The sequence below is a fragment of the Gossypium arboreum genome, chromosome 11 (assembly GCF_025698485.1).
Source record: "Gossypium arboreum isolate Shixiya-1 chromosome 11, ASM2569848v2, whole genome shotgun sequence".
NCBI lineage: Eukaryota > Viridiplantae > Streptophyta > Magnoliopsida > Malvales > Malvaceae > Gossypium > Gossypium arboreum.
In genome coordinates, this window is record NC_069080.1 from 125,195,017 (window position 1) to 125,216,436 (window position 21,420).

Sequence of the window (21,420 nt, forward strand, 5' to 3'; positions counted from 1 at the left end):
AAAGGTAGTTTTGGGGTTACTTGAGGAGTTTGATGACATCACCTTCAATTATCTCCCACGAGATGAAAATCAAATGGCAGATGCTTTAGCAACCTTGGCCTCGATGATTAAGGCGAATAAAAAAGAAGAGATGAAACCAATTCAAATGAGTGTTTACGAGGCTCCCACTCATTGTTGCAACATTGAAAAGGAAGAAAAGGATGATAACCCATGGTATCAAGATATATTGTGATACGTAAGAGATCGTAAATACCCTGAACAGGCCAGTGAAAATGATAAACGAACTTTGAGGAGGTTAACTTGCGACTATGTTTTAGATGGAGATAAGCTGTACAAGAGATGGAAAGACCAAGTACTTTTGAGATGTGTCGATGCTGTGGAAGCTAAGCTAATTTTAGAAGAAGTTCATGAAGGTATGTGTGGGACACATGCAAATGGGTTCACGATGGCGAGGCAAATCATGAGGTTTAGCTATTATTGGGCTACTATGGAAGGAGACTGTATTAACTACACCAAGAAATGCCATAAATGTCAGATTTATGGGGACAAAATTCATGTTCCACCTTCACCTTTGCATGTTATGACTTCTCCATGGCCCTTTTCCATGTGGGGCATGGATGTTATTGGACCAATATCACCGAAAGCTTCGAATGGACATCGGTTTATCTTCGTGGTAATTGACTACGTTACAAAGTGGGTAGAGGCCACCTCTTATGCGAATGTTACTAAGTCAGCAGTGAGTCGATTCTTGAAGAAGGAGATTATTTGTTGGTATGGAATTCCTGAGAAGATCATATCTGACAATGCATTGAACTTAAATAACAAAATGATAGCGGAGGTTTGTGACCAGTTCAAGATCAAGCATCACAATTCTTCTCCCTATCATCCAAAAATGAATGGGGCCGTGGAAGCTGCCAACAAGAATATTAAGAAAATAGTGGAGAAGATGACTGAGACCTATAGAGATTGGCATGAGAAGTTGCCATTTTCACTCCTAGCCTATCGAACATCTGTCAGAACCTTTACTGGGACAACTCCATTCTCGTTAGTTTATGGGATGGAAGTAGTATTACCTATTAAAGTAGAAATACCTTATCTTCAAATTTTGACAGAGGTAAAGTTAGATGAAGCTGAGTGGGTTTAATCCCGGTATGACCAGTTGAACTTGATTGAGGAAAAGAGGCTAAAAGCCATTCGACATGGTCAGATGTATCAGAAGCGAATGATGTAAGCTTATGACAAGAAAGTTTGACCAAGAGAATTCCATGAGGGAGACCTTGTACTGAAAAAGATCCTTCCTATTCAAAAGGATTTTAGAGGAAAATGGATGCCGAATTGGGAAAGGCCGTATGTCGGGAAGAAAGCTTTCTCCGGTGGTACATTGATCTTAGCGGAAATGGATGGGACAAGTTTACCCAATCCAGTGAACTCGGACTCAGTTAAAAAATACTTTGTCTAAAGAAGAAAAGAATCTAAGGTGAAAACTCGCAAAGGGCACCTTGAGATTTAAAAAAAAAACGGAGAGGCCAAGGTGAAAACCCGCAAAGGGCACCTTGTGACCAAAGGGGTTTTGAGCTGAAAACATGAAAGGGCAGCTAAAATTTTGAAGAATACACAATGATCTTGCCACAAAGAGCAAAGAATGCTGCAAACTAGGGCATCAACAAAGTACTTGGGATCTTTTAAACACATTTTGAACTCAAGAAAGACTTCATGGAGCTGGTGTATAGGCACTCAAGCGGCGATATCTAGAGGATCTAACTTCTATCTTGTTTGCTATTTTTAGATTCTATTTCTTCTAGAAGATAGGCTAGCAGATTAATTCCCATTTTTAATTTTTTTTTAATAATTCATTCAAATCCAATTATTCTTAAAAATTTATTCATCATTCACTATTCTTTAAGTATGTTGCATTGAAATAATGATAGATGAACTAAATATGTTCACAAATGAAGTTTTGCACATTACTCTGAAACTTCTAGATAACACAAGAAACTAAAACAGGACAATTGTTCGAGAAATTCACGTAAGTAAGTGATGAAAGAACTCGAGGAATTCTTTTCTTCCAGTCCAAAAGGAAAATAGACAAAGTCAATAATTCAGTTCTTACATACATTCTCAATGGATCGTAACATTAGAGGATGGCTTACAGTCTGAGCATGAATGAAACTTTGAGAAAAGAAAAGGCAAATGAAGGAATAAATGATGAAGTCTAGGATAGGGGTCATATTCATGACATTTTGCATCATAACATGTTTAATTAGGAACATTTGACTCACTTCGAGCATAGCATCCTAAATTATCAAGCATAATCATTTTACAGGTGATCGGAGACAGTGTGCTTTAAAACCCAAAATAGTAGGGTAATACGCCGCCGCATAGCAGATCTGACCTTCATCGGGGCAGATCCAAGATGACAGATCTTATATCTCTGTATTCGGCGGGGAGCAGATCGAAAATATAGCTGATTTGGCTTTCACGTGTAATCTAAGATGATTTGTCGTCTCTGTATTGTCAGAGAACAAATCGAAGTCTGGCATTTCCACTTTGATGGATGGCAGACACATAGCGATCTCACCTTGAGATGTTTACGTCAAGCAGATCCAAGATGATGATCTTATCTCTCGTATTGGTGAGGGAACAGATCGAAGATATAGCTGATTTGGCTTTCACGTGTTTACGATGAAGCAAATCTAAGATGATTTGTCGTCTCTGTATTGTCAGAGAACAAATTGAAGTTTGGCATCTCCACATTCAATGGGGAGCAGATACATGGCAGATCTGATCTTCAAACGATTAGGCTGGAGCAAGATCCAAGAGGATTTGGTATTCTTGTATTTACAAAGAACAAATCGAGGACATAGTAGATTTGACTCTCAGATGTTCTCAAATAAATCTAAGATGATTTGTCGTCTCTGTATTGTCAGAGAACGAATCAAAGAAGCAGATTTGGCGTCCCGGTAATAGTCAAGAAGATTGAAGACTATGATTTGATAGGACCAGTCAAATTTGGTCTTTCTATGAGTCTTTGCTCGATTCCTATTACACAGCAATGAGCAAAAAGGGGCAGCTGTAATAGCCCAAATTTAACCGGGCCTTAAAATCAAATGAAAGTAGATAAATAAATAAATATTTATTTAGTCCAAGTCTAGGTTACAAAGCCCAAACCCTACTGGCCCAAAACTTAAAACACTACTCGTATGCCCCAAATTACACCCTCAAACCCGACCTAACCCACAATAGCTAACCCAATTCAAACATTACCCAGTAAGCCCTTTTTACCCTTGATCCGTATACACCAGTGGCCCAAGAAACCCAAATAACTTAACAGAAACAGGAAACCCTAGGGTTTCCTGAGCACTATCGCACCGCAGCTGCTTCTAGAATATTCGGGGAGCGTCTGTCCAGTCCCCGAAATCGAGGCCACCATCAAGGCACTATCCCAAGGCCTTTCGATGTACCAACTCGACCACCGATCACGCCTCCACCAGTGGGCTGTGACTTTAGCATTGTGTTGTGCCCAGCGCAGTCACTATCAAGATCCTCACAAATTACCTGCAAGGAAAGGTGATTTAAATCGCATATCTTGTGTTTTATTTTAAACATATATAAACTGTTTTAACCTGCATGACTAAGGATCTAAGGGAAAAGAGATTACCTGTGGAAGGACGAAGGTTTTTAAGCCTTCCGACCACCGTGTATGACGGTGCGTGAGGCGCGTGTGCAGGCATTCCACCGTGACCGGAGGCCAGAGCTGGGGACCTCTCTCCTCCCCTCTGCAGAGCACTTTTTCTTTTTTTTTTAAAGGCCAGTGTTAAAATGATTTTTAAGTTGCAAATTTGGCTTATATAGCCTCTTTGAAACGACATTGTTTCTGCTTAACTCAATAAGCTCAAAAAGGTGTCGTATTAAGCCATAGGATCCGCGCGTTGACCCGATTACCCGGGGAGGATCTGCATGTTTTTTAGAGTTGGGTTAATTACCCAATCGGTCCTTTCGCCTCTTTTAGTTTATAATTACGTATTATTTTATCTTTTAATTTGGCCCTAATATTTTACAATTGTTTCAATTTAGTCCCGACGGTTGTTAAATTACATTCTGGGAAACGTCGCCGTTTTGGGGAATAGGGCAATTTGCCCAATGAGTCCCTCCTGTTTTACGCGTGTTTTAATTAGGGCCTTAATTCAGTGTTATTTCTTTTAAATTCACCCTGTAGTTTTATTGAACTTCAAATTTAATCCTACATATATTTATTATTATTATTATATATATTATATTGTTATTCGTTTTATTTTTAACCTTATTTTTATATTATATATTATATAATTATATAATTATATTATTTATATTATTATTTATTATATATTATTTTTCACAATTATTATTATTATTATATATATACTTTTATATTATATATTATAATTATTTTATATATTATTATGTCATTTTATATTATCACACATTTTTATCTATATATTACTATCATTAAAGGTTTTAAACTTGTATTATATAATAATTTTTTTCTTTATATTCTATTATTACACATTTTGAAGATATTATAATATTATAATACATAGATTTCATCATTGATAATTCATTTTAAACTTATATTTATATATTATATAATTATTTTATTATAAATATAAATTCTTTTACATATTTGGTATTTTATACATTATTTTTCTAAACCAATATATTTTTTATTTTATATGATTACTATCCTTTTATAAATTTTTGTTATTATATATTATATATTTATATTAAAAACTATTTTATTATTAAATATCATATTTTATATGTGTTATATATCTTGTTAAACAATCATTCACTGTATTTTATATATAATAACTCTTTTATATTTTTATATTGTATATATCATTTGGGTATTAAATGTCATTTTTAATTATTACTTTGTATGTTTTGCTTATTTATCTTCAATATATGCTATGTATATCTTTGTACGTATGTTGTTAAGATTTGCTATATCTATTATTTTTATATGTATGTATCTAATGCAAGATCTTTATATTATTTCTATCATTGTAACGCCTCAATTTTTGGGAATTCGTGAATGTTGGCATAGGTTTAATTATGTTTGTGGGCCTCTAGAAGGCCCAAGCTTAAGATAGAACCCGGTAATTTTAGTTAATTTTTGTTCCATAAGAAAAAGGAGTGAAATTATGAAATAGGACTTATGTGAAAATGTTTGAAAATGCTATAGGCTAAATTGAAGTGGCCAAATAAATAGGAGTGCAAAATAGGAGGATTTGCATGACAAACCTCCCATTTTACATGAAGTGGCTAGCCATCATGTTGTTGTAGACAATATGAGTACTTGATATCCATAATTTATGGTACAAATTGATACAAATTGATAATGGGTTAGGTAAATGTTCCATGATAATGGATTAGGTAAATATTCCATGATAATGGGTTAGGTAAATGTTTCATGATAATGGTTTAGGTAAATGTTTCATGATAAGAAATTCATGTATTTTGTATTAAAGAATTAAATGGATGAAATATGAAGTTTTATTAAAAGAAAAAGGGGTGAAAAGAACAAAGTTTTGTCCATCTTTGTTCATCCTAGCCTAAAGTTAGAGAAGAGAAAGGAGAGGAGAAAGCTCTTAAATGTTCGGTCACTTGGGGAAGAAAATTGAAGGTAAGTTCATGGTAGTTTGCTTCTATCTTGATGTTCATGAGTTCTTCTTGATTCTATCTTAACTCTTGAAGTATATTTTGATTTTTAGTTGTATTGTGAGCATTTAGTCATGAATTAAAATGAAGGAAATGGTTGTTGTTTCATGTTCTTTTGATGAAAAATGGAAGATAGGTGAAGTTGAGCCAAACAAATGAGCATGCATGTGCCTTAGATGCTAAACGGAAAAATCGGCTAACATGTTGTGCTTTAAAATGATGAAATGGAGATTATACTTAAGTAAAATCATAGATATGTGATGATTGATTGGTGATATACATGTTTAAATAACAAGCATGCAAGTTAGGTGTGAAAGAGTGAATTTGGTAATAAATCTGCTTGGGACAGCAGAAGTAACGTGACTTTGGAAAATCACCATAAATTGTAGGAGATGAATTAGAAGCTTAATAAATTATGTAATTAAAGCTTAATGAGTCTAGTTTCAAATGGAATAAACGAGAACATATTTTGAATTCTGTACAATGAGAAATTTGATTCGTAATGAAGTGTGGTCAGATTAGTCAAACAGTGAAACATGGGAAACTTTGAGAAAAATCTGGTATTGATTGGATAAACCAAAAATTCTGAAAATTTTATGGATAGAAGATATATGAGTCTATTTTCAGGGAAAATTAACGGAACTTGATTCGGAGTTTCGTAGCTACAGTTATAAATGATTTAGTGACTGTTGCTCAGGAAGACAGCTTGCAGTGAAATTATGATTATGTGGTAAACATTGACAAAAATTTGTTAATGGGTTGCTTATTGATTTCTTATAAGCTTACTATGATCTGTAGGTGTGGTTGGCGAATATTGTAAGGGATTAATTAGTAGTTCAGTATTTGAATAGTTAGATTAACGTGTTAGTAATCCAATTGTAGGCGGTTCGTGTGTGGATCTTGTCGACATATCGTCGCAAGCAGTGTGTAACTAACACCTCTTTCTTAGTCTAGATCGGCAAAAGTCGAAAAGTTTGAAATGCCGAAAACCGGTATTTTGTAGATTTGCGAAGTGTCGAATGCTCGTGAGGTAAATCGATTAATGTTTTTGGTAAGCTGCAATGTTTGGACTGCAAAGTGCATGATTTCTATGCCCTCGATATTTTTGGGCTTAATGGGCCAAAATTGGAATGATGGGCCAATGGGCCCAATTCGGTAAGAACCCTCGGTACGTGATTCTGTTAGTACGTGAAAAGTAAGAATATGCATGAAAAACCCTAAAATAGATAAATTACTGAAATACCTTTAAAAGTGGAAAATTTACAGTTTTACCCCTAGTAGATAAATTACCGAAATACCCCTAGGGTTAAATTGACCTAAATGCATGTTTGACTGTTGTTATTACTGCATGCCATGTTGTTATTATCGATGCATGGGATGGGATATTGACGGAGGAAGTACTGAAAGTGGCTTGTCCACGTCTTGGAGGCTTTGCCTCAATTTCTTTGATAATCGAGCGCAAGGTGCAAGAATGTGGAGTGTTAATTTGGGTGGGTTGAGCTATTCCCCACATGGAGTGTATGGCTGGTACGGTGGAGTGTAGTGGTTGGTGGGTTGAGTAGTCTCCCAAATGGGCTTGCATATGTTTACTGATGTTGCATGTATTTTGAAATGGGCCTATGGGCCATCTCATTATCTGAATAAGGGCTAAGGCCCGGTTTATTGTAATCTGAAAAGGGCTCGCCCAAGACCATTATTACTGAATGGGCTTAGGCCCAATAGGCTTGAGCTGACTTGGGCTTTGAATGGGGTTTCCTTGCACACCGAGTTTCCCCAAACTCACCCCTTTTATTTTCATCCACGCAGAAATCCCCAACCATAGTGGGCTTGAGTCGTGAGGGAATTCGGAGTGGCCACCCGTTCGAAAGTTTGATTTTCTTCCGTGAACTGGACATCCTTTTATTTACGTTTGAAGTTTTGGGTTTTAAATGTAATAAGGCCGCTTAATTATTTTTAATGGTTTTAATATGTATTACTAAGATAGGTATTACTTATTTTAAGCTGTTGAAATTGGATAGCTTTAGGTGCGTTTTCAAAAACAACAGTTGATTTCAAAATAACACGACAACAAGCAAAGCTTCCGCAATGAAAGTATTTTCCAAAATTAATCACTTTTCCTAAAATGACTTAATCAAATCGGTTTCCTAGAAATATCCATGACGTTAAGGTGTGGCAATGGCGGTATGCATGTCAGGATTGGATCCGAAAGGAGCTTGGTACTTAGCGATCCGATGGACTCACCACCTCTTTTCCGGTTTCCTACCGGTGCATGACTTCCATTCACTTTAACCTATAATGAAATTAATCTTTTGAACATCAAGTACGATTTTCTGGACTTAGAATGGAAATTTTTTTTTACGTTTTTGATGTGGCATGCCGGATCCGGCCATAACTTCTGGGCCGGGTTTGGGGCGCTACAATCATATTGTTTAAATTCATGCTTTTTATTTACCTATTATGGTAATATGTCATATTGTATGTCATTCCATAATGTTAATATGCTCCTTCATGCATCGGTTTTAAAAAAAAAGGACTACAAAGTTTTTGAAAAATAAAAAGGTAATGCTTGGTGTTTGGAAGCTTCGAGAAAAGTAGTGCCCTAACTTATTGGGTTGCAACTTTTCTCGTTAAGTTCGAATAGTCAAGCACCCTTCTAAGTTTTAATAGGTTTTCAAAGTGCAAGCGACTGTCTTGGAATTTCAAGGCGATGTGTCCTAACTTACTGGATATGGCGCTTTGTTGTTTCAAGATAGGGATTTCCAAAAAGGCTAACTCAGTATCAATATACGAGTAAACCCCAATTTTCAAAATCAAAATATTTTAAAGAGGATTGCATCTTAAAATTTTCAAATTTCCGACATTAAAGATACTTGATAATCAATTATGTACCAATTTTTGGGCGTTACGAGGGTGCTAACCCTTCCTCGTACGTAACCGACTCCCGAATCCGTTTTCTCAACTTTCATAGACCAAAATTAATGTTTTAAAACAAAACATTTTATAAGGTGATCCAATCACACCTAAAAAGATTGATGGCGACTCCCGTTTTTGTTTTTCTTAAAGTCGATTCCCATTTTCCAAAACTCGATTAAAAAATGGTTTCGACACCGAATACTTTAAAGAAAATAATATTATAAAACATAAACTTAAACTAAATAAGAACATTAACCAATCAATAATTCAATCCATCCATTTAACTTTCATTTCTCATCATTAACCAATTCAAATAGCTTTTTCACTTGAATTCACATATCATTTAACAATAACAATACTCTTTTCATGAACCCTTGGTTCATGTATTTCATTTGTATAATTCAACTCAATGTCCAATTTCAACTTCATGTTCAAAATCGTTCAATATCATTCACTTTGTCAATTCATTTATTTACCCCTATTAACATGACTCAGACTTTAGTGGATACACGGATCCAACCAAAACATACCAGTATGGCACCCAATGCCTCATCGAATTTTTCGAAGTAATAAGTTGACACTTAGTGTCTCATCGGTCATGCCGAAGTAAGTTGGTACCCAGTACTTCATTGATTTTATCTGAAGTAATAATGTGACACCCAGTGTCTTATCGACTCGAGGTCGAAGTATCCCTGAACACTTGCAATCCTATGGCATGCCAACTATATCTGACTCAGCCCGATACAGTTAATAGGGTTTCACATCACTTTTAAATTTTTAATCAATACACATTTCAAATAATCACATTTTCCATTTCAATCAATATCCATTACAAATCAATATTCACATATATTCGAGCATTCAATTTCAACATCATAATATCAATACTTACCTCATTTCACTTACCATACTTATTAATCAAAATACAATAATTAATAATAATTAGATTCGGATTATAGAAATACAAATTGTAATTCTCGAGCTACTCTTTGTTAACTTGTCTTTTCCTTTCTTAGTCGAGGTCTCCAGTTCAACGTTAGCTACAATAATCAAAACAATTAAAATTATCATACAACACCAATTCACATCAAATATTTCAATTTATATTTAACTTTTTCCTAAATTCCAATTTAGTCCCTAGCCAAAACTAACTTTATTTTCTTCACAATTTGTTCTATATTTTCATTCAATAAACACTTAAAACTAAATTTAACTCTCTAATTTCACCATAAATCCCTAATTTTGAATTCTCTCAATTTAGTCCCTATTACTTCAAAACTTATGATTTATTTTACAATTCAATCCTTTTTACACTTCTAACTTGAAATTCTATCAATTTAACCCCTAAAACTTCAATTTATTCAAAATGAACAATATCTAAAAATTCACTAACTTTCAAATTTTCAACTTAAATTATGAAATATTTTGTTCTAGGATTACAAAAACGTAAAAATTTCAAGAAAATGGACTAAATTGACTTACCAAATTAAGCTTGAACTTCAAAACCCTAATTTCTCCCTTCCTTTTTCTTTATTTCTTTTTCTTTCCTATTTCGTTTTTTTCTCTGTTCTTTTCTATTGTTTCATTTTATTTCATTTATTTTATTATTAAACTATTATAATATAATATAATATAATATTTAAATATTTAAATATTAAGTATGTATTTAATATAAATAAATATATGTATGTTATACATACACATGGAATTATAATTTACCATACACTTGTTATGGTTTAATTACTAATTTAGTCCCTTCACTTTTCTCTATTCTTTATTTCAACTTTTATCCTATTTGCAATTTAGTCATTTTACTAATTACTCTTAATTTAGATAAATTCACCTAACCAAAACTTAATTGACCATACAACTAACTTCGTAAATATTTTTAATAAATGTTTACAAATTCGTTTCACAAAAATGAAGACCCGAAATTACACTTTCCGATTACCCCACTATCAGGTTATTACAATTCTCCCCCTTAATAAATTTCGTCCTCGAAATTTACCTAAAAAGAGTTGGGGTAACTGAGATCTCATTGTTTCTTCTGATTCCCAAGTTGGTTCTTCAACACTACGGCTACACCACAACACTTTCACTAATGGAACTCGTTTATTACGTAACTCTTTCACCTCAAGAGGTAATATCTCAATCTGTTTTTTTCATATGATAAATCAGGTCGGATTTCTATATCTTCTGTCGAAATAACATGAGAAGGATCTGGTCTATATCTTCTGAGCATTGAAAAATGAAAGACATTATGAATTTTTTGTAATTCTGGAGGCAAAGCCAAATGGTAGGCAACTGGTCCAACTCTTTCCACAATTTCATATGGCCCAATAAAACGAGGACTCAATTTTCCCTTTCGACCAAATCTCAAAATTTTCTTCCCAGGCGATACTTTAAGAAATACCCTATCTCTGACAGAATATTCAATATCCCAACGTTTCAAGTCTGCATACGATTTCTGTCTGTCGAAAGCAGCTTTCAGTCTATCTCAAATTTTCTTAACAGTGTCTTTTGTTTCTTAGATTAACTCTGGCCCAATCATTTTTCTTTCATTCAATTCCATCCAATACACAGGTGATCGACATCAACAACCATATAAAGCTTCATATGGAGCTATTTGAATACTCGATTGGAAACTATTATTATATACAAATTTAGCCAAAGCTAAATAATGTTCCCAACCTGATTCAAAATCAATGACACAAGCTCGAAGCATATATTCTAAAATCTGAATAACCCGCTTAGATTATCCGTCAGTCTGCGGATGGAAAACTGTGTTAAAACTAAGTTGAGTATGAAGTAATTCATACAACCGTCTCTAAAATCTCGATGTGAATTGTGGATCCTGATCAGAAATTATCAATACTAGAACACCATGTAATCTTACAATTTCTCGAATGTAAACTTCAGCAAGTTTTTGAAGTGACCAATCAGTCCTGACTGCAATGAAATGAGCTAATTTTGTAAGTCAATCAGCAATTACTCAAATAACATTTTTCTTACTTGCTGACAATGGTAAACCCGTTACAAAATCCATTGTAATACAATCCCATTTCCATTCAAGAATATTAATAGGCTGAAGTAGTCCAGTAGGAACCTGATGCTCTGCCTTAACTCGTTGACAAATCAAGCATTTTGCCACGTACTAAACTATATATCTTTTCATACCTACCCACCAATAAGATTCTTATAGATTACGATACATTTTCGTTCCTCCTGGATGCATCTCGAAAGGATTATCATGTGCTTCATGAAGTATCAACTCTTTTATTTTAGAAACAGTTGGAACACAAATCCAATTACGATATCTCAGGCAATCATGTTCATCAATGCTAAAATTTTCTGACATTCCATTCTGAACCATTTTTTCCTTCTTCATTAATTTTCTGATCAGACTTCCATCATTATTGATACTAAGCTGAGCAAATATTGCTATTAATTCAATTGTTGCTTTTCTACTCAATGCATCAGCTACAACATTTGCCTTACCAGGATGATAGTCAATAACACAATCATAATCTTTTAAAAGTTTTATCCAATGATGCTGTCTTAAATTCAACTCCTTTTGAGATAATAGATACTTGAGACTTTTTTTATCAGTATAAATATAGCATTTCTCACCATACAAGTAATGTCTCCAGATCTTTAATGCAAAGATCACAGTAGCTAACTCTAGATCATGAGTTGGGTAATTACGTTTATGCAGTTTTAATTGCTGAGATGCATAGGCAATCACTTTTCCATCTTGCATCAAAACACACCCGAGACCAATCAAAGAAGCATTACTATAAATAATAAAATCCTTTCCCAATTCTGGCAATGTCAAAACTAGTGCTTCCGTCAGATTTGCTTCAACTTCTCAGAACTTTCCTGGCACTGATCATCTCAGACAAACGGAACATTATTTTGCAACAACTTTGTCATCGGTAAAGCTATCTTTGAAAATCCATTTACAACTTTGTCACCGGCAAAGCTATCTCTGAAAATCCATTTATAAATCTTCGATAATAACCAGCCAAACCAAGAAAATTGTGTACCTCTGACACATTCTTAAGTGCTTTTCACTGGACAATTGCTTCAATCTTCTTCAGATCAACTCTAATTCCATCTGTCGAAACCACATGTCCCAAAAATACAACCTCTGATAACTAGAATTCACATTTTTTATGTTTTCCATACAATTTTTTCTCCTGTAATATTTGCAAAACAATTCTAATATGTTGCTCATGTTCAAATTCAACCTTCGAATAAACCAGGATATCATCAATGAAAACCACCACAAACTGATCCAGGTACGATTGAAAAATACGGTTTATAAGATCCACAAAATCAATTGGAGCATTAGTCAATCCAAAAGGCATTACTAAAAATTCATAATGTCCATACCGTGTACGAAATGTTGCATTTGGTACATCACTTTCTTTCACCTTAAATTGGTAATAACTCGATCTCAAATCAATCTTTGAAAACACAGAAGCTCCTTTCAACTGGTCAAACAGATCATCAATACGAGGTAACGAATATCAATTCTTGATTGTCACCTTATTCAATTGCCAATAATTAATACACAGCCGCATTGAACCATCTTTCTTTTTGACAAACAACACTGGAGCTCCCCAAGCAGAAATGCTAGGGCATATAAATCCTCGATCCAGTAAATCTTGCAACTGCACTTTCAATTCTTTTAATTTGGTAGGTGACATACAGTATAGGGGTATTGATATCGGAGCTATACCAGTAAAAACTTCAATTGCAAATTCAACCTCCCGATCTGGTGGTAATCCCGATAATTCTTCAGGAAATACATCAGGAAATTGACAGACAATCCTAATTTTATTGCATTGCCTTTCAACAAAATCTGAATTTATAATATACTCCAAAAGAGCTGCATAACCATGATGAAGAAGTTTATTAGCCTGAATTGTTGAAATAATACGAGTTGACCCATTAGTTTAAATACCATTTACCTCGATTTTGTCATAACTTTCATTATGAACAGTGAACTTCTTTTTACAACAGTCTAAGATTACCCCCATACTCAGTAAGCCAATCCATTCCAGAATTATAACAAAATCACCAAATGGCATTATCAATAGATCAACAGGAAAAATTATATTTTGTATCATTAGCGGACACCTCCTACACACTTGATCCACTATTACAGTTTGCCCTAATGGACTAGACACTGCTATTGATACTCTAAACATCTCAGAATTTAAATTTCCCGACTCATACAATTTTGTATTAACATATGAGTGTGAAGATTCCAGATCTATTAAAGCATAAACAAGTTCTGAATGCAATAAAAATATACCTGTCACCACATCATGTGCATCACCCTCTTCATGAGTCCGTACAACATATCCTCGAGCCGGTACTCTGGCCTCTGATTGTTGAGTAGCAACATCACTTCTTTTTCTAGTACCACCTTTGGAAAATGAACCACTTTTTCCTGATCCTCGACCTCTAGAAGTAGGTACAGATCTCTGTGATGTAACTGGTGTAACATTATCATTTTTCGAACAATCTTTAATGAAATGCTCTGTAGATTCGCAACGGAAACAACCTTGAGTCAATCTCCAACATTCACTTCTATATTTTTTCCCAAAGCGTTCAAAATCTAAAATTTTAGTATCTCGAGAGGGACCCCGTACACTACCAGTGGAAACTGTCATCTGCCTTCCACAATTTCTATCACCCCTGTCTAATTTTAGTATTTTCAGGCTTTTTATCTAAACCTAGTACCTGTTTAACCATTTTTCCCTTTCAACCAAATCCACAAATTCAGTGGTTCTGTAAGATACTAATTACACCCGTAACTCATCACGTAAACCCCATAAAAATTACTTGCAACTGTCAGCTTTGGTTGGCACAAATTTAGTTACATATCTACTGAGTCGCGAGAATTCCCATTCATAATCAACAACTGACATCTCACCTTGTTTTAGCATCAAGAACTCTTGTTTTCTATCATCAATGTACAACTCTCCCACATATTTCTTCTGAAATTTTCTTTGAAAGAAATCTCAGTTTACCTATTCTATCGATACATGTCGAGTTACCGATTCCCACCAAACATAAGCTTCCCTTTGAAGTAAAGAAATAGCACACAATAAACTTTCTCGGGAAGTGCATTCAAGTTGCTGTAGAATTCATTTTGTAGCTTCAATCCAGTTTTCAACAGTAGAATGATCGATTCCCTTTAAACCTAGAAATTTAGTGGCACTATACTTACCTAGTTCTTTAATCGGAGCTCATCGGGTAATAGGAGCAGATGTCGTTGTAGGTACAGTTCCTGCTACTTGCTGAAGGGCATCAGCTATAACCCTAAGTAGCTGTGAATCATCTCTCTATCTAGTATTACCTATTTCAACATTAGGTGGTTGATTACCTACTAGGTTTACACTCGGTGTTGCAGACTCTGTTTCATCTAATTCATATGATTCATCATCTCCTGTATACATTTCTTGATCAGTATTAGCAATATATTCATCTAACATCTTTAACTATAAAATAGAAACAAACAAATATATCAGCATCCAATCCTGACTCCATTTGACTCAATTATGGCATGTACCTCTAGACTCAGTTTCGACCTTCATTTAGTCTGAGAATTGTCTAAACCTGAATAGCTCTGATACCACTAAATGTAACACCCCCTAACCCTTGTCCGTCGTTAAAATAGAGTTACAGAGTATTATCAGACCTTTCAGATCAAATACGAACATTAAACAAATCATTTAACATACACATCATAAATTAATCATATCGTCCCTCTTATGGGCCTTCGAAGCCCTAAATATATACAAGAAATGAATCAAGACTAATTCGAGTTCTCTAAGAATTTTTCGTGAAATTTCAAAATTTTTTCTAGATGCAGGGCACATACATCAGTGTGGTCAAAGGACATGCCCGTGCTTCAGGCCATGTCCTACCCCGTGTAGCTCTCTGACTTACTCACACAGGCAAGTCACACTCTCATGTGCTAAGCTGTGTTCCTCGCACGGCTGAGAGACACACCCGTGTCTCTGCCAATGTGTGTAATACCTAAACATTCTGTTTTGAAAAATAAAGTTGTAGGGGACACATGGCCAGACCACACACCCATGTGATAGCCATATGTCTTACACGGTCTAGCAACACGGTTATGTGCCAGGCCGTGTGGACTCAAAATGAGTCTTATACATCAAGTTATACCACCCTGCAAACTTAAATCATAAGCAACTCAATATTCAAATGTTCAATCAATCCAAAACACAATCAAATACATCCAAATCATGTCAAATAATCAACCTAATGATCTAGCTAACATATTAACATAAGTATTTTACATATTTTTCTTAAAACTAAACAACATTACTTCGTTCTAACCAATTCTAATAACATATCAACTTAACTCAAGTTTTTGCCTATTTCATACACTTTATGCATTAATTTAAACATTCCGTAACAAGTCTCAATATCACATACGTATATTCATATTTATGTAAGTAGCTAGTATCATCATTTAACATCATATGCAATCATTTTACAAAATGACACATATAGGACATACTAGGTACATTCCATTACTAGAAAGAAATATATACTTCATCACTTTGAGTTCAGGATTGGCTTTGGATTCTGATTCAACAATTCGACTTTACTTAACCTGTGCGCAGAAACAAACCATACGCTGAGTATAAACTCAGTGGTATTTATATAATTCAAATACTTTAAAGAAAATAACATTATAAAACATACACTTAAGCTTAATAAGAACATTAACCAATCAATAATTCAATCTATCCATTTAACTTTCATTTCTTATCATTAACCAATTCAAATAGCTTTTTCACTTGAATTCACATATCATTTAACAATAACAAACTCTTTTCATGAACCTTTGGTTCATGTATTTCATTTGTATAATTCAACTCAATGTCCAATTTCAACTTCATGTTCAAAATCGTTCAATATCATTCACTTTGTCAATTCATTTATTTACCCCTATTAACACGACTCGGACTTTGGTGGATACACGGATCTAACCAAAACAAGCCAGTATGGCACCTAGTGCCTCATAGGATAATTTGAAGTAATAAGTTGACACTTAGTATCTCATGGGCCATGCCGAAGTTTTTTGGTACCCAATACCTCATCGAATTTATCCGAAGTAATAATGTGACACCCAATGTCTCATCAACTCGTGGTCGAAGTATCCCTGAACACTTACAATCTTATGGCATGCCAACTATATCTGATGCAGTCATTGAGAGCACCAAAATATCCTATTCCCTGTAAAATAATAAAAATAACAGTAAATGGGAAGTAGGGTCGAATCCTCAGGGATCGGATTGTACGAATGCTCGTTTCTTGAAATCCTGGACAATTTCTTGGCCAAGAAAACTTACGTTCCTAAAAAAATAAAAAATAGAATTAAGAATCTGGAAAAAATAAAAACAGAATTTAAAGTGAATTGAAATTGTGAAATTAAATAGATTGTAGAAATTAAAATGGAAAAATAATAAACAAAGTTTGAAAATAAAAAAAGTTTCTTATGTGGCGAGATTCCAGCCTCCGGTTGTCTCGTTCCGCCTTGGGTTCAATCCTTGGCTTTTAAGTAACCCTTCTCGAGCAGGATAAGCCAGTTATAGTGGAAGAGGATGCCTACGACCACCAGCTCCAAGGAATTTAACTTAAGATTTGGCGGAGCCTGACTCTAGCCAATAATCGCTTTTGTAGGACTATGCTAGATCACCTCTTCCCAACGGCGAATACCACACCGTTTTGTCTCTTGGATTCGCCAACCTCTGACACAGAAAGCCAACGAACCGGTTGTGCAACCTTCTTAAAACGTACAAAGCAGCCATTCCTTGCTCAAGTTGAAAAGATTACCTATTAAGGGACATGGAGGGAAGCGTCAGCCCCGTAATGCGGAGAAGTGATAAATACCCTGTTGAGAAGGCTAAACGCGGATTCTAAGTCTCATGAACTTTTTTGGGGAATTTTTGACAACCTTCGGCTAGATTGGTTTAGTGGCTCATGATTTTTGGGAAAGAAATAAATATAATATAAATGAGATTTTTATTGAAGAAAATATGGAGAGAACAAAAAAGACAGAGTTTTTGGGAGAGGGAGTGTTTACAGAAAAAAGAGAGGTCAAATATGTACCACTCCATCCCCTATTTATAGTACTAGAAAATCTAGTCTATTCCTAATGAAATTCTAAAAGATAAATACAAATAAATAAAGGTAATTAAAGATAAATGAAAATAAATCCTAAAATTTAAATCTAAATAAAAATCCTTAATAATTATCCTAATATAATTGAAATTAAAATAGAGTCTTGTGCTATAAAATCTCTTCTTTTGCATTGTAGTCTTTGGGTCATCCATGTTTGCATTTTTGGCACCACTTCTCTCTTCCTTTGCATGTTGGCCCATTATATTTTCAAATTTGCACTTATTGCCCTTAAATTTCCTCTTGTCTCCAATTTAGTCCCTAAAAGATAAAAGACCATAAATAGCCCAAATTAGTAGCATCATACTCAAAATAAATATATAATTAACACATAAAAATATGATGTTCTAGAGTGTTATAAATATCTGACTCAGCCCGATACAATTAATAGGGTTTCACATCACTTTTAAATTTGCAACCAATACACATTTCAAATAATCACATTTTCTATTTCAATCAATATCCATTACAAATCAATATTCACATATATTCAAGCATTCAATTTCAACATCATAGTATCAATACTTACCTCATTTCACTTACCACACTTATTAATCAAAATACAACAATTAATAATAATTAGACTCAAATTATAGAAATACAAATCATAATTCTCGAGCTACTCTTCGTTAATCTTGTCTTTTCCTTTCTTAGTCGAGGTCTCCGGCTCAACGTTAGCTACGAAAATTTAAACAATTAAAATTATCAATACAACACCAATTCACATCAAATATTTCAATTTATACTTAACTTTTGCCTAAATTCCAATTTAGTCCCTAACCAAAATTAACTATATTTTCTTCACAATTTGTTTTATATTTTCATTCAATTAGCTCTTAAAACTAAATTTAACTCTCTAATTTCACCATAAATCCCTAATTTTCAAAAATTAGGATTTACTTTACAATTCAGTCCCTTTTTCACTTCTAACTGGAAATTCTATCAATTTAACCCCTAATACTTCAATTTATTCAACATGAACAATATCTAAAAATTCACTAACTTTCAAATTTTCAACTTAAATTATGTAATATTTTATTCTAGGATTCCAATAACATAAATATTTCAAGAAAATTGACTAAATTAACTTATCAAATTAAGCTTGAACTTCAAAACCCTAATTTCTCCCTTTCTTTTCTTTCTTTCTTTTCTTTCCTATTTCGTTTGCTTCTATGTTCTTTTCTATTGTTTCATTTCATTTCATTTCATTTATTTTATTATTAAACTATTATAATATAATATAATATAATATAATATAATATATTAATATTTTATATATACTTAAATATTATGTATTTAATATAAATAAATATATGTATATTAACATACACGTGGAATTATAATTTACCATACACTTGTCATGGTTTAATTATTAATTTAGTCCCTTCATTATTCTCTATTCTTTATTTCAACTTTTATCCTATTTGGAATTTAGTTCTTTTTACTAATTACTCTTAATTTAAATAAATTCACCTAACCAAAATCTATTTGACCACACAACTAACTTCGTAAATATTTTTAATAAATATCTAAGAATTCGTTTCACGAAAATAAAAACCCAAATTACACTTTTCGATTACCCAACTATTGGGTCATTACATATCAGACTTATCTACTTCAACTACAACTTGAGAGCCAATGGTTGTAGCTAAGGTAGACATGGCTTCTGGGAGGGGAATATGAGAATTTCTCACAACTTTAAAATGTTCCCCTCACCCCCGGATGGTTTTGTTATTGGTCTTCCCTCTTTGAACATATTTTCCTTTACTCCCTGATTCATTCCTTTTAGAACCTGAAAGAGAAAATTTTTGAGCCGCCTTTAAAGAACAAAAGAATTTCAATTTGAATTTTCTATAAAAGTAACGACAAAATGCTTATTAGGACCAAGGGATTTCAAATTCAAATCTACTATAGATTCAATTGGGCATTCATAAATAGGATTAAAATGAACTAAAGACTTACTGGAATTTTCATCTTGGATTTTCGGAATAATCTTACCGTTATTTGTCTGTTTAAAAGCGTCATTTCCTATGAAATGCTGTCATCTAGGAAAGGTGCTGGGTCAATAGTAGCCCGGGCAACGACAACCTTTTTCGGCTAATTGGAATCGCTTGTAGACTTTGCAGCATTAATTTGAACATGCAAGTCATTACCCATAGCAGGCTTGTTAGTATTAACTAACAAATTCGAGTTTGATCCTTTGGGCTTCACGCCACTTGACTGGCCCATGCTGATCACCCTTATTTTTCCCATTAAATGCCCCCACAGTCGGTCCTACAGACTTAACACCTAGATTTTTCTAAAAACTCTCCTTTATGGAAAGAAATTCCTTTAAACCCTTAAAATTTATCCCCTAAATTAGCAGCCCCACTATCCAGTGAAATTAATACCTCAAAATGAGATTTGTTTAATTCTTTATCCAGAAGTTTCGACTTTTGATTTTGATTTTCCTTCTAGTTTCGGCGCCATTTCTGTTCCATAATCATCCATGGGCGAAAAGGATCCCTCATCCCCGCCGAAGCTGGTTCAACGATGCTTGGATTGGAGACCTGTTCCTTTCCGGCATCGGAGTTCAGAGCTGGACCATTGGAAGGGCAAACGTCCTTAAGGTTGTTGGAAACGTAATAAAAAAAAATAACTCAAATACTAATTTTATTATACACAAATAAAATACAATACAAACTCTCTTTATTTTTTTCTCAATACTAGCTGCAGCTAGTTTATCTTTCTATACTCACAACACTTTTTTTTTTCTCAACACTAGCTAATTTTTCAGCACTCACATGCATAAATTATACATACATATATATAGACATAATCAGCCCATTTTTTCCTTGCCGTGTAAGACTCTTCAATGTTTGCTACCATTATCCTTGAAATTTCAGCATTATCCAATTTGTAAAGTTGTATTCAATTTGAAAACCAAGTTGTATGAGGTAGAACCCAATTTGGATATGACTTCTTTAGTTGTAAATTTTAGCCTTGAAAAGTTGGTTTGATTTCTAACACTCCCCCTCAAACTGAACTTTTCATTCCAAGCTTTTCTTTGAGTTTATAGAATATGTCCGCTTTCAATGGCTTCGTAAAAATGTCCACCAGTTGATCTTCTATTCTGCAGTAAACTAACTCTACATTTTTATTTTTCACTTGCTCTCGAATAAAATGATACTTTGTATCGATATGCTTGCTTCGACTATGAGACACTGGATTCTTTGCAAGAGATATTGTGGACTTGTTTTCAACATAGATTGTAATTGGACCTTCTTGTATAGTAGATAATTCACCTAAAATATTCTTCAACCAAATTGCTTGGAACGTACATGTTGCAACAACCATGTATTCTACTTCACATGTTGAAAGAGTTACTGTTTGTTGCTTTTTCGATGACCATGAAAATGCTACGGAGCCAATATGGAATAAATATCCGGATGTGCTTTTGCGATCATCCATGTCACCACCATAATCACTATCTGAATAACCAACCGATTTTGAACTCTGTGAGTATGTATAAAATAAACCCTGATCCATCGTACCTTTGATGTATCTCAAAATTCTCTTTGCTGCAATCAAGTGATCTTG

The 21,420-nt window shown here is 33.9% G+C and overlaps 1 long non-coding RNA gene across 1 annotated transcript; it reads right to left on the reverse strand.

The window, feature by feature from the left end:
- Positions 1-19,356: 19,356 nt before the first annotated feature.
- On the reverse strand, positions 19,357-20,759 carry LOC108472744 (uncharacterized). Its single transcript, XR_001869592.2, has 2 exons — positions 19,840-20,759; positions 19,357-19,633 (listed from the first exon to the last, which is right to left on the reverse strand). It is a non-coding gene; the product is annotated as an uncharacterized LOC108472744 (long non-coding RNA).
- Positions 20,760-21,420: the final 661 nt, after the last annotated feature.